This window comes from Balaenoptera physalus (genome assembly GCF_965194825.1).
Source record: "Balaenoptera physalus genome assembly, chromosome: X".
Classification (NCBI taxonomy): domain Eukaryota; kingdom Metazoa; phylum Chordata; class Mammalia; order Artiodactyla; family Balaenopteridae; genus Balaenoptera; species Balaenoptera physalus.
Window position 1 is genome coordinate 22,361,573 of NC_138903.1, and position 13,554 is coordinate 22,375,126.

A 13,554-nucleotide genomic window follows, 5' to 3' on the forward strand; every position below is an offset into this window, starting at 1 on the left:
GCTAGGATGTGACAATCCACTTCCAAGATGGCTGCTTCACTCACATGTTAGGCATGTGGGCAAGGATGGCTGGCATTTGATGCTGTCAGCTAGAAGCTGAGCTAGGGCTGTCATCTGAAGTGCCTACACATGGTCTCTCTATGTGGTTTGGGCTTCTCACAGCACAGTGGATGGATTCCCAAAGACAGCGTCTCAAGAGTGAGCATTCCAAGAGACAGAAAGTGGAAGCTACCAGACTTTTAATGCCTGGGTCAGAAAATTGGCATAACTTCTACTGTATTTTGTTGGTAAAAGCAGTCACAGAGCTTTCCCAGATTCAAGGGGAGGGGACATAGAAATTCTCTCACCATGAGAGAAGCAGTAAAGAATTGGCAGCCATCTTTCATCTATATATATGTGGATAATTTTTACTCAGAAGGCTTTAAGATATAAATGTGACCTGGGTTGAGGGCTTGGGACTGGGAATTTTTTTGCTAATTTTTTTCCTTAGCTGTACTTTATTTATTTATTTATTTATTTATTTTTATTGAAGTATAGTTGATGTACAATATTATATAAGTTACAGGTATACGATATAGTGATTCGTAATTTTTAAAGGTTATACTCCATTTATAGTTTTTTTTTTTTGATTACTTTTAAAACATCACTCCTTTTTTACTTCTGTAAAGGAGAGAGTAAAGCTCTCCTTCTGTAAAGGAGAGCTCGGTGAACTGATAGTAAACTCTAACCCTTGTCAGATAAATTAGAGTTACATGCTAGTTACTTCACGATGTACCACAGTCTTTTAAAGCTTAAAAAATGGAATGGTAATAACAATAGCTTACTATGTACATCGCTCAGTGCATTTTCTGTACTGATTCATATGATCTTCATAACAAAGCCATGAGGTCAGTTCTTTTATCAACCCCATTTTTATGAGAAAACTGAGGCACAGAGAGGTTAAATAACTTCCTAGAATCACATAGCTAGTAAATGGTAGCCGGGGAATTGAACTGCATTCTGTCTAGTTCCACTGCGGAAGGGGAAATCATCTGGTTGACCTTTACATTCCTCCTTTCAAATGGAGGAAAATCAGCAGGTGTGTGCATTTGCTGCTATTAAATACTATTATGTGCATAAATTGCACAAATATGTTCATATTAGAGCTTGGATCCAGAAGTGGGAAAACAGAAACATGTTCTTTCCTCTATAGGTGATCTTTAGAGAGGCTATTTCGGGAAAACACTTTCAGGTTTTTATCCTCCAAACCCTGCCCCTAGTCAACTTGAGTTTTGTCTAAAGTTAATAATACATTTATTGACCCCTGAACTTGTTTTTATCAATGCCTTCTTTTAGTCAAATGTAATTGTTCATTTTAAAAGAGTTGTGTGTGTGTGTGTACGTGTGTGAAAATCCTATTGCTATTGTGAAAAAGACAGAAGAGTTTGAATAGACAAATTTAGTACAGTCTTTCTTCTGAAGTCCCATTTTCTGGATTGTTTCTGAGGAGTCTTTAAACTTATATACTGACATAATTTGTGTTAGTTCATACTTATTAACAACTCACACTGCAGTTTCCTATCCCCTTGCAGTTGGGAAATTTGAGCATTTCAGGACAGCTGGCTACCTTTGCTGAGGCCCTGAAGCACTTTTTCATAATTCACAAAGAAAACTGGTGTGTGGCCAGAATGGGCAGCGACAGGTGGGAGGCTCAAAGGTCACCCTTTGTACAGGTTCTCACCACAAGTGTACACTCTCCACTTCTGTTATGTTAACCTCTTAATTACCCATAGATAGCCATGTGTGGTGACAGAAATTAGCTAACTTAGAAGGCTGCTACACAGCCAGTTGAAATCTGTAGATGGGCTCTGTATAATTTTGTGGTCTGAGAGTAAACCTGAAATAGACTTCAGAGAATTCCAGAAATTCTGAGATAACCCAAAGTTTGGGGCTCATTTCTCAGGGCACAGCTGCAGGCAACACTCATTAAACAGACAGGTTTGTGTAACCTTCATAAATGATCAAGAATAATATTTGGATTTTTCTTGTCCTTGGGTAATATATTCTTGGTTTAAGAGTCGGATATTTTACCAGTTATTTTTGTGTGTGTGTGGAAGGGATGAGATTTATTAATTACTGAAGGATTAAGCCTAGCTGATGTTCAAGTCTTGGTCTTAAGACAACATTCTGGTCATGAACATGTTTTTTTCCCCTTAGATTCAATTCCATATTGAATTTATTCTTTGATAGAGGAGTCTGAAATAAATGACCTTTATTTAGGTGAATTGCAAGTACTCTCCAATATATATACACATCTTCAAATGACCAATTTTCTCAAATTAATGAGGAATTGCCTTATTGATGAGGACTGTACTCCATTCTTTATTAGTATTATCTCTAAATTTTGAAAAATCTTATAAAGTTAGATCTTTCTTTATCTCACAGATGAGAAAACAGGTTCAGAGAGTTTCGGTAACTTGCCTAAGGTCAGAAAACAAACCCAAAGTTTTTCCCATTGAATAGTGCTTTCTGTTTTTCTGTCTGCATTATTCAATTTCCATTGTATTTCGTGAATGGAAGTGTCAGGGTCCAAAGTCTAAGATGGAAAATAAATTTCAGAAGAGGCTTTAGCAAGAGCTCATTTAACATGTAGTCTGGGAAAACATTCCTATACTAGTCTTAAGGTTGCTTATGGTGTTGTCGTTGTTTTTTTAATAAATTTTTTAATTTATTTTTGGCTGCGTTGGGTCTTCGTTGCTGTGCGGGCTTTTCTCTAGTTGCGTCGAACGGGGGCTGCTCTTCGTTGCAGTGTGCGGGATTCTCACTGCGGTGGCTTCTCTTGCTGCGGAGCACGGGCTCTAGGCGCACAGGCTTCAGTAGTTGTGGCACGTGCACTCACTAGTTGTGGCTCGCGGGCTCTAGAGCGCAGGCTCAGTAGTTGTGGCGCACGGGCTTAGTTGCTCCGCGGCATGTGAGATATTCCCGGACCAGGGCTCGAACCCGTGTCCCCTGCATTGGCAGGCAGATCCTTAACCACTGTGCCACCAGGGAAGCCCGCTTATGGTGTTTTTAACTGTGGTAGTTTGCTGGGGATTAGCTTTCTTTGCACCACAGATGTTACTTCTGTGAACACAGGTGAGTGAGTGCTGACGCTTGGCAGTATATCTACTTGATTTATAGCTTCTTCATAGGGTGGTAAACCAAGTAGGAAGACTACAAAGTAAATTTTCTTAATATATATTTAGTAATCCATCCAACAATCCATCCAAAGTAGGTAAGGGTAGAGATACATGGGTGATTAAGACAAGATCTCAGCCCTTGACATGACCATAGACATGTAGTGGGCCACTCCAGTATGGTGTAATAAGAGCTATGACAGAAGTGCCAAGTCCTATGAGGAGAGATGAGGGAGCAACTAACTGTCTTTGGAGGATTTGTGGAAGGCTTCACAAGAGAGGTGGTATTTGAGTTGGGTCTTTAAAAATGAGGGGTATGTTGAACGGAGAAGGGGAATAGTATTCTCAAACACAAAGTGTATCAAAGGGCATGGAGTATTTGGGGAACTACGAGTGGCTTGGTGTGGTTGGAGTACAGAATATGTACATGTGTGGAGCTTGAGAGAAGAGCTTGGAGAGATGAGTTGAAACCAGACAGTGAAGGGGCCCTTTATGCAATGGGGATCCATAGAAGGATGGAGTTGTATGGTTGGGTATTCAGGTTGGGTTTGAGGAAGAGGGGACTGGAGAGAGGGGGCTGGTTAGACGATGAATACCATGGGAGCAATAGTAGTGGCATGAGTGAGGAAGTCAGAGTCTCTAGAGACATTGGGAGATACTACTTACTACTGTACTTGAAAACACATTGTTTAGTGTGGTTGAGGGAAAGCGTGGAATGGACCTTGAGTTTCAGGTTTCTGTTTTAGGTAAAGTGGAGCCACCAACTGAGATGAGGAATTCTAGAATAAGAAGTAGATTGGGAGAAGGATATAAAAAAATTAGTTTTGATATGTTGGGTTTGAAGAATTTGTGAAATGTAGAGTTGGAGTTGACCAGTGGAATGCTGGAAATTTGGGTCTGGAGCCCAGGAGAAAATAGGACTGACTTAGAAATAGAGATTTGGAATTCCTCTACATTTAGGGGACAGTTAAAGCTTTAGAAGTAGTGGGCTCATATAGAGGGAGTGAAAGGGACAGAGAAGGAGTGGACAAAGAGGTCAGAGGGGAACCAAGAGAGAATGCTGCACAGAAAGCAGTGAAAGAGAATCCAAAAGGGCCGAATGGTTGGCGATACCAAATGATGCAGGGAGGCCAAGGAGACTAAAGAGTGATAAGAAACCTTAGGATTTAGCCCTTAGGAGGTAACCAGTGACCACATCATTTAAAAAACTGGTTTCAAAATAATATGTAAAACACACATCCAAACAATGTATATTCTCTAATACCATTTTTATAACACAGTGCATTGAGAACTCTGAAGGGACAGATTTCTAATAGTGGTTATCTCTGAGTAGTAGTATTAAGGGTGATTTATTTTAAAGGGAAGAATCTACTTTTAACCTCATTCTGGTTGTTTTCTGAATTCAGGTCCTGTTTCCTTGCTGGCTGTCAGCAAGTGTCAATTTCAGCTTCTGGAGGCTGCCTGCATTCCTTCACTGTTGCACTCCTTCCTCCATCTTTAAAGCAGCCATGCGGGATGTCATTCTCATTCTTCAAATCTCTCCGAAGAGATAGTTTGTAGCTGACTGGGTAGAAAAACTGGAGAATTCTTAACCATACAGTGGCAGCAGAACACAGAAGAACGAACATGTAGTTTAGCATCAAAAGCCCCTGCTTATGCTTTCATATGTGACTTTCTAGCCATATGGTCTTCGTCATGTTATTTAACTTCTTCCTTAGTTTCCTGATCTTTTCCAGCTTCTGCAGGCTGCCTGAATTTCTTAGCTCCTGGCTCTCTTCTTCCACTCTGATCAGGGGTGATTTTTTTTTTATTGCTCTTTTTTGTTTGTTTTTGCTTATTTACATTTTCTGAATGTCCTGCAATGATCATGCATTACTTTTGTAATCATAAAAGAATATGATAAAAATGCTTAGAAAAGGAAGTCACTGGTGACCTTGGTGAGAACAGTTCTGGTGGAGTGATAGGAAGCAGAAGTTGCATTCTAATGGATTAAGAAGATAATCGGAGCTGAGGAAATGGGAACAGGGAATGGTTGACTCCCTGTTAGTGGCAAAGGCAAGGAAAGAGAAAGAGTAGCATCTTGAGTGAGTAGCAGGATTGAGAAAATTATTTATTTATAGCAGCGGTTCTTAAACCTTTCACTCTCAGGACCTCTTTCTAGTCTTGAAAAGTCATTGAGGACCCCAAAGAGCTTTTGCTTCTGCGGGTTAATATTTACCATATTACATAATAACACAGAAATCTAAAAAATATTTACCTATTGATTCATTTAAAAATAACAATAGGGACTTCCCTGGTGGCGCAGTGGTTAAGAATCTGCCTGACAATGCAGGGGACATGGGTTCGAGCCCTGGTCCGGGAAGATCCCACATGCCGTGGAGCAACTAAGCCCATGTGCCACAACTACTGAGCCCGAGTGCCACAACAACTGAAGCCCGCACACCTAGAGACCGTGCTGTGCAACAAGAGAAGCCACCGCAATGAGAAGCCCCCACTTGATACAACTAGAGAAAGCCTGCGTGCTGCAACAAAGACCCAACGCAGCCACAAATAAATTAATTAATTAAAGAAATATTTCTTAACATATAGTTTCATGAAAAAGAATTTTTTCAAAACAAAAAAGTTTAGTGAAAAAAGTGGTACTGTTTTTCATTTTTACACATCTCTCTAACGTTTGACTTACTAAAAAGCAGTTGGATTCTCATATCTGCTTCCTCATCCAATCTGTTGCAGTATGTTGAAGTAAATAAGAAAAATCTTATTGGCTGAAGTAAATAAGAAAAATCTGGCCTTAGACAGATATGTAGTTGGTAAAGGAAAAACCCTTGTGGCCTCTCTGAAAGGGCCTCAGAGACTTCCCACAACGATTCTTGGCCCACACTTTGAGAACCACACTGATTTACAGTATGGGAGGAAATTTGAACATGCTATCACCTGAACAGAAAGAGCCAGTAGAGAGGCAGAGATTTAAAATTCAAGAGAGGGAGGTACAATTGAAAGACTATACCAATATGGATAGAGGGTTCACCTTCTGAAGGAGAGGAGGTAGGTAGGATGGAGTTGTAAGGATAGATGTGGCTGTAAATATTTTTGGTGGAATAGAGGCAGTTGGTAGATTTCACCTCCATTACTTTCAGTTTTCTCTGAAACAGGAGTGAAGGACCACAGAATGGGATGGGGACTTATGGAGTGCTATGAAGGTTATTGTCTATATGCATACTGCAAGATGAGATGCTGGCTGTGTGAAGGTTTAAGTATTTCTGTGAGTAAGAACCTGCATTTCTAGTAGAGTGCAAAGAATATCTTAAACTGCATGTTCACCCTAAGTGCCTTCTCTGCCACACTTTAATCCAAGTGAGCCAAGTTCTACCTTGCTTTTTTTTTTTTAATACATTTATTTATTTATTTTTGGCTGTGTTGGGTCTTCATTGCTGCGCGCGGGCTTTCTCTAGTTGCGGCGAGCGGGGGCTACTCTTTGTTGCGGTGCACAGGCTTCTCATTGAGGTGGCTTCTCTTGTTGTGGAGCATGGGCTCTAGAGCGCAGGCTCAGTAGTTGTGGCGCACGGGCTTAGTTGCTCCATAGCTTGTGGGATCTTCCCGGACCAGGGCTCAAACCCACGTTCCCTGCATTGGCAGACGGATTCTTAATCATTGTGCCACCAGGGAAGTCCCGGGAAAGTTTTAAAACTAAGATCTGTTCCCATCGTTCTGGAATAGTACGATTTGTTCTCTCCCATAAACTATTTCCCCTACAGATGAGCGCTTACTAAGTATCAGTACATCTTGGCATCTTTTCACTTTTCCATGGAAAAGTGTAGTTTTTGGATAAGGATTTCCTGACTCACAGCCTTATTCATAGGATAAGCTCTTAATTTAGAAAAAGCCTTTAACTCACTTGACAAATGCCAAGTTTCCCATATCTTTTTAAAATTGAAATACAGTTGATTTACAATACTATATTAGTTTCAGGTATACAACATAGTTATTCAATATTTTTATACATTATACTCCATTTAGAGTTATTACAAAATAATGGCTTTTCCCCCATGCTGTACAGTATATCCTTGTTGCTTATTAAGTTTTCCATATCTTGATGAAATCTTTGAGCTGGAAGGAAACTTACTGAACATATAGTTTGTCTTCATTTTGTAGCTTAGAAAACTAAAAACTAAGAGGTTTGGGGAGCTCCTGAAATCTACATTGGGGCTTGTTGCAGACTTTTTTTTCTTCCAGTCTTGTACACTTTTCTTTACACCAGAGATCTAAACTTCTCATGGTTACAAAAATGTAAGAAGGCTTTAGAGTCTTCTGTGGCACAAACAAAATTACAACCACCTCTATGCATTTGAAGAGTCTCTCTCTTTAAATTTCAGTTTAATTGATTCATTTAGGTCTCTGTCTGTGGTTCTTGTCTCTTTTTGGATATCTCCTGCTCATTGATCTGTTTGCAGTGTGTTTTATTCTATGTTTTTGGGCTCTCTCTCTCTCTCTCTCTGTATCTCTTTTCCTCTATCCATAACTGAGCACTGTTCCCTTTATTTCTGTCAGTCTCTCTCTCCCTTTGGGTATCTTATTCCATCTTTTTCTTCTCCCTTCTTTTTTTTTTTTTTTTTTTTTTTGCCACACCATGTGGCATGTGGGATCTTAGTTCCCTGAGCAGGGATCGAACCTGCACCCCCTGCATTGGAAGTGCATTGTCTTAACCACTGGACCACCAGGGAAGTCCCTCTTCTCCCTTCTTAATCTCCTCTTTTAACAGGTGCTAAAGGATTCTAAAGGACAGTTCTCTGGTCTCCCTTTTTATCTTCCATGTTCTTTCCATTTTCTTAGCTTTTTATCTTCCACAAGAGATATTGATCTATAGTTTTCTTTTTTTGTATTGTCCACGTCTCTTTTTGGTATCAGGGTAACACTAGCCTCATAAAATGCATTGGGAAGTGTTCCTTCATCTTTTATTTTCTGGGCGAGATTGTGTAGAATTGGTGTTATTTCTTCTTTAAAAGTTTGGTAGAATTCTCTACTAAAACCATCTGGGCATGGAGATCTATTTTTTGGGAGCTTTTAAATTATGAAATCAATTTCTTTGATAGTTATAAGACTACTTAAGAATATTTTTAAAAAAATATTTATTTGGCTGCACCAGGTCTTAGTTGCGGCACGTGGGATCTTCACTGCTGCGTGCAGGATCTTTGTTGCAGCATGCAGGATCTTTAGTTGCGGCATGCGGGCTCCTAGTTGTGGCATGCGGGCTCTTAGTTGTGGCATGCATGTGGGATCTAGTTCCCTGACCAGGGATCGAACCTTGGCCCACTACAATTGGAACGTGGAGTCTTAACCACTGGACCACCAGGAAAGTCCCTAAAATTTTTTTAAATTGAAGTATAGTTAATTTACAATGTGTTAGTTTCAAGTGTACAGAAAAGTGATTCAGTTATATATTTAGATAGATAGATAGTTTTTCAGATCCTTTTCCATTATAGGTTATTACAAGATATTGAATATAGTTCCCTGTGCTATTCACTAGGTTGTTTCAGGACTATTTAGATTATCTACTTCATCTTGGTTGAGTTTTGGTAGTTTGTGGTTTTCAAGGAATTGTTCTATCTTTTCTAAATTTTCAAATTTATGAGTATAAAGTTGTTTATCATGTTCTATTATTATCTTTATTTTTGCAGGGACTGGTTCTTTATTTCAGAAAGACATTTATCAATTTTCAGTATCAAAACAGTTACACTATTGGTTTTTCTTTCTCCCAATCAGCCCCCAAAGAGACCACACCAAAGGAGAGTACATTTTAAGCCAGTTAAGCTGCAGGATGCACACCTAACAGACCTCACTGAAACCTCACCAAAAAGGGGGGATTGTGTAGGGAAAGAAACTTTAAAAGATCAGTACAGTGCCAGCGCACAGACTGTAGACAGCTCTCACAGCCAGATTGGGGTGACCAGTGTGCCCCAACCCCAAAGAAGCAAAGTTTCAAAATAATATAAAATTTAAAAACAGTTTTGAACATAAGCTATTCAAGATTTCTCCAGCACTAACTGATATGAAACATGAGATGCCACTTTTAGAGACAGCAGCTTCAGACCCAGAAAAGGGTGATGAGATGAGTTTCATATGGCAAATCAGTGGCAAGACAATTTTCTTTTCTTTCGTTCAAGGAGGAAGGAGAGCAAATAAGTGGTCACGTTAATATAAGGGCACATGATCCGTTCTGTGAGCGGTTGGGAATGGGGTAGAGCTGGGAAAAGGATGTGATCTCAGAAGTCTCACCATCTTAATTTTGTTTGGTCACTTCTGATGAAAAAAAAAAGTTGCCCAAAGATACCATAAAACTGAAAAGCTGAAGAGCACTTTTTTTTGGGGGGCTAACTCCTCCCGGAATCACCTTTCTGGTTTGGTGGGTACTTTTTACAGAGCAATGAGGTTTCCCAAAATGGAGTCTTTCTCTGGGCTGTTTGGCTTTCAGTACAGTTTACAGTAAAGCCATCCTTTTAATAGCTCCAGGATTTTTAGTGATGTTCCATTTCTTTCCTGACATTGGTAATATGTGTCATCTCTGTTTTAATTTTTGTTTGTCTTGCTAAAGGTTTATCCATTTTATTGAATTTTTCAAAGAATTGGCTTTTTAAAAATTGATTTTGTCTATTGTTTTTCTGTTTTTGATTTCATTGATTTGTTATCTATCCTCTGCTTGCTTTGGGTTTTTGTTCTTTTTCTAGTGTCTTGAGGTAGAAACTTAGATTATTGTTTTGAGACCTTTTCTCTTTTCTAATGTAAGCATTAGTGCTATAAACTTCCCTCTTATCACTCCTTTAGGTGTATTCCTACATATCTGGGTACATTTTATTTTCATCCTCATTCGGTTCTATGTGTAATTTATTTCATTTTGACCTCTTTTCTCATCACTTGGAAATTAACCAAGACACTTCTAAATAATTATTTTCTGGTGACTTCCCTGGTGGTCCAGTGGTTAAGACTCTGCACTCCCAATGCAGGGAGCACAGGTTTGATCCCTAGCCGGGGAACTAAGATCCTGCATGCCACACGGCGTGGCCTAAAAAATAAAAAAAAAAATTTAAATAAATAAATAAATATTTTCTTTCTGTTTGGAGAAGTTCTTTTAGCCATTCTTTTTTAAAAATTAATTAATTAATTTATTTATTTTTGGCTGTGGTGGGTCTTCGTTGCTGTGCACGGGCTCTCTCTAGTTGCGGTGAGTGGGGGCTACTCTTTGTTGCGGTGCGCGGGCTTCTCATTGTGGTGGCTTCTCTTGTTGCGGAGCATGGGCTCTAGGCACGTGGGCTTCAGTAGTTGTGGCAAGTGGGCTCAGCAGCTGTGGCTCGCAGTCTCTAGAGCGCAGGCTCAGTAGTTGTGGCACACGGGCTTAGTGGCTCTGCGGCATGTGGGATCTTCCTGGAGCAGGGCTCGAACCCGCGTCCCCTGCATTGACAGGCGGATTCTTAACCACTGCGCCACCAGGCAAGTCCCCTAGCCATTTTTTAAGGGTGGGTTTGTTAGTGACAAATTATTTTAGTTTCCCTTCATCTGAGAATATCCTTATTTCCCCTCCGTTCGTTAAGGATAGTTTCACCAGATATATAATTCACAGTTGACATTTCTCTTCTTCCAGAACTTGGGAAATGTTATGCCACTTCTTTTTGGCCTCCATGGATTCAGATGAGAAATCTGCTACCATTTGAATTGATTTTTCCCTACAGATTGTTTCTCATTGGCTGGTTTCAACATTGTCTTTAGTTTTTAGAAGTTTAATAGTGATGTGTCTTGGTGTAGATTTATTTGGGTTTATCTAATTTGAGGTTTGTTCAGCCTTGAATTTGTATGTTTATGTCTTTCTCCATATTTGAGAAGTTTTTGGCCATTACTGTATTTCTTTGAATATTCTTTCAGGATCATGTTCTCCATTTGGACTTTTCTCCTCTCTTTCTGGACTTCAATGATAGGAATATTGGGTCTTTTCTTATAGTCCCAAAGGTCCCTGAAGCTGTGTTAATTTTTTTTGGTCTATTCTCTCTGTTGTATAAATTGAGTGAATTCCATTGATGTGTTCTCAAGTTATCTGATTCTTTTCTCTGTTCTCTCCATTTTTCAGTTGAGCCCACTGATTGAGTTTTAAATTTTGGTTAGTGTATTTTTCAGTTCTGTAATTTGCAGATGGTTCTTTTTATAACTTCTATTTCTTTTGCTGAGATTTTCTAGTTTTTCACTTGTTTCAAGATTATATGTAATAGTCTATTGAAATATTCTTGTCATGACTGCTTTAAAATTGTTGTCAGATAACTCCAACATCTGATTTGTGTTGGTGTTGGCATCAGTTGTTTGTCTTCCCTCATTCAGATGGTGATTTTACTGGTTCTTTATATGGTGGGTGATTTTTTATTGTATTTTGGACATTTTGGATATTATGTTATGAAACTTTGAGTCCTAATAAATCTTTTATCAGGAAGTCTCCCTGATTTGGTTTATCCTGCAGATTCTTTAGTGTTGTAGTGTTTTCATTCTCTACTTTTAGAAGCTATATATTAAAGATACATTCATTGGGGGTATTACATTTCAAAACTTAGGTAAAATGGTTAGTTTTATTTAAAAATACAAATTATCAAAACTGACTCTAAAGGAAATACCAAACATGAATAAATCTGTACTCATTAAAGGGATTTACTCAGTAGTCAAAAATTTGCCCATTAAATCCCCCTCAAGAGTGTAGCCTTCCCACCAAGCAAAACATAACAGTAGGCCTGGATGTTTTTACAAATGAGGTCTACCAAAATTTAGAGGAATGTAACACCTATCTTAAATAAAAATTGCTTTATAGACTAAAAGCAGTAGGAAAATTCCCCGATTTGTTTTACATGGTTAGTAAGAAATGATGGACAGAGTCTCAGCATAAGGTACAGGATTATATTTTATCCCTGTTTCTCAGATGATACATTGTACAGTTGACCCTTGAACAACACAGGTTTGAACTGTGCAGGTCCACTTATATGTGAATTTTTTTCAGTAGTAAATACTACAATACTACACGATCTGTGTGGTTGGTTGCATTCTCAGATGCAGGACTGTGGATAATGGAGGAACTGCAGATACTGGGAACAACATATGTGGAGGGCTGACTGTAGGTTATATGCAGATTTTCAACCGCATGGAAGGTCGACATCACTAACCCTTGGATGTTCAAGGGTCAACTGTATTGAACTCTCATGTCTGGTTGGAGTATCAACTGAAATTGTGGTGCTGACGGCGAAAACTCAGACTTCCTCAGATGCCTGGAGTCATGCCTCTAGCTTCTTCTCTTTTGGGTAACTGAAGAGGCATCTGGTGCTTGGACTGACCAGTGAATAATTGTGTAGCAGCCTTCTAGTCCTGCAGAAGCACTAAAGCTTACATAAAGAAATTCCATTGCTTCTTCATAACCAGGATATACAGATGCATGTGTCTCCTTGCCAGCTGACTATTAGCTTTTGTTTTCTCATTCATGGTTACTCCTATCTTCACTTAACACTATGACAGTATATTTACTATTGTGCCATTTTATGCTTTTGTCAAAACAAGTCTTCTCCTGTGTGAGACCCAGGTGGTTGGGATTGTTATTTTTGGCTTCAGCAAATCCATTAAGAGGAAATATATCCTATAGAAGATATAAAGAAGAATCAAATGGGAAATTTTAGACTTGAATAATAAAATAACAAAAAAAAACCCCCCAAAACAAACAAACAAACAACCCTCAGCAGAATGGAGAGGAGGGCGAAAAGAGTCAGTGAACTTAAAGATAGAATAATAGAAATTACCCAATCTGAACAACAGAGAGAAAATAGACTGAAAAAACTGAGCCAGAGACTCAGAGACCTGTGGGACTATAACAAAAGCTGTAACATTTGTGTGACTGGAGTCCCAGAAGGAGAGAAGAAAGAGGATGAGGCTGAAAAAGTAGTCAAAGAAACAATGACTGAAAATACCCCATATTGGCAAAAGACTAAACCTACAGATTCAAGAAGCTTAGAGACTCCCAAACAAGATCAACCAAAGAAATCCATGCCAAGACATATAATCAAACTTAAGGAAAGTAAAGACCAAGAAAATATCTTGAAAGCAGCCAGAGAGAAATGATACATTATCTATAGTGGGAAAAATTATTTGAATGACAGGGGTTTCTCATCAGAAATCATGGAGGCTAGAAACAAATGGCACAACATTTTTCAAGTGCTGAAAGAAAAGAATTGTTAACTACAAATTCTATATTCAGTGAAACTATCCTTTAGTAATAAGAGAGAAATAAAGATATTCTCAGATTAAGAAAAAGTAAAAGAATTTGTCCTTAGCAGACCTACCCTTAAAAAATGTCTAAAGTAGGGCTTCCCTGGTGGCGCAGTGGTTAAGA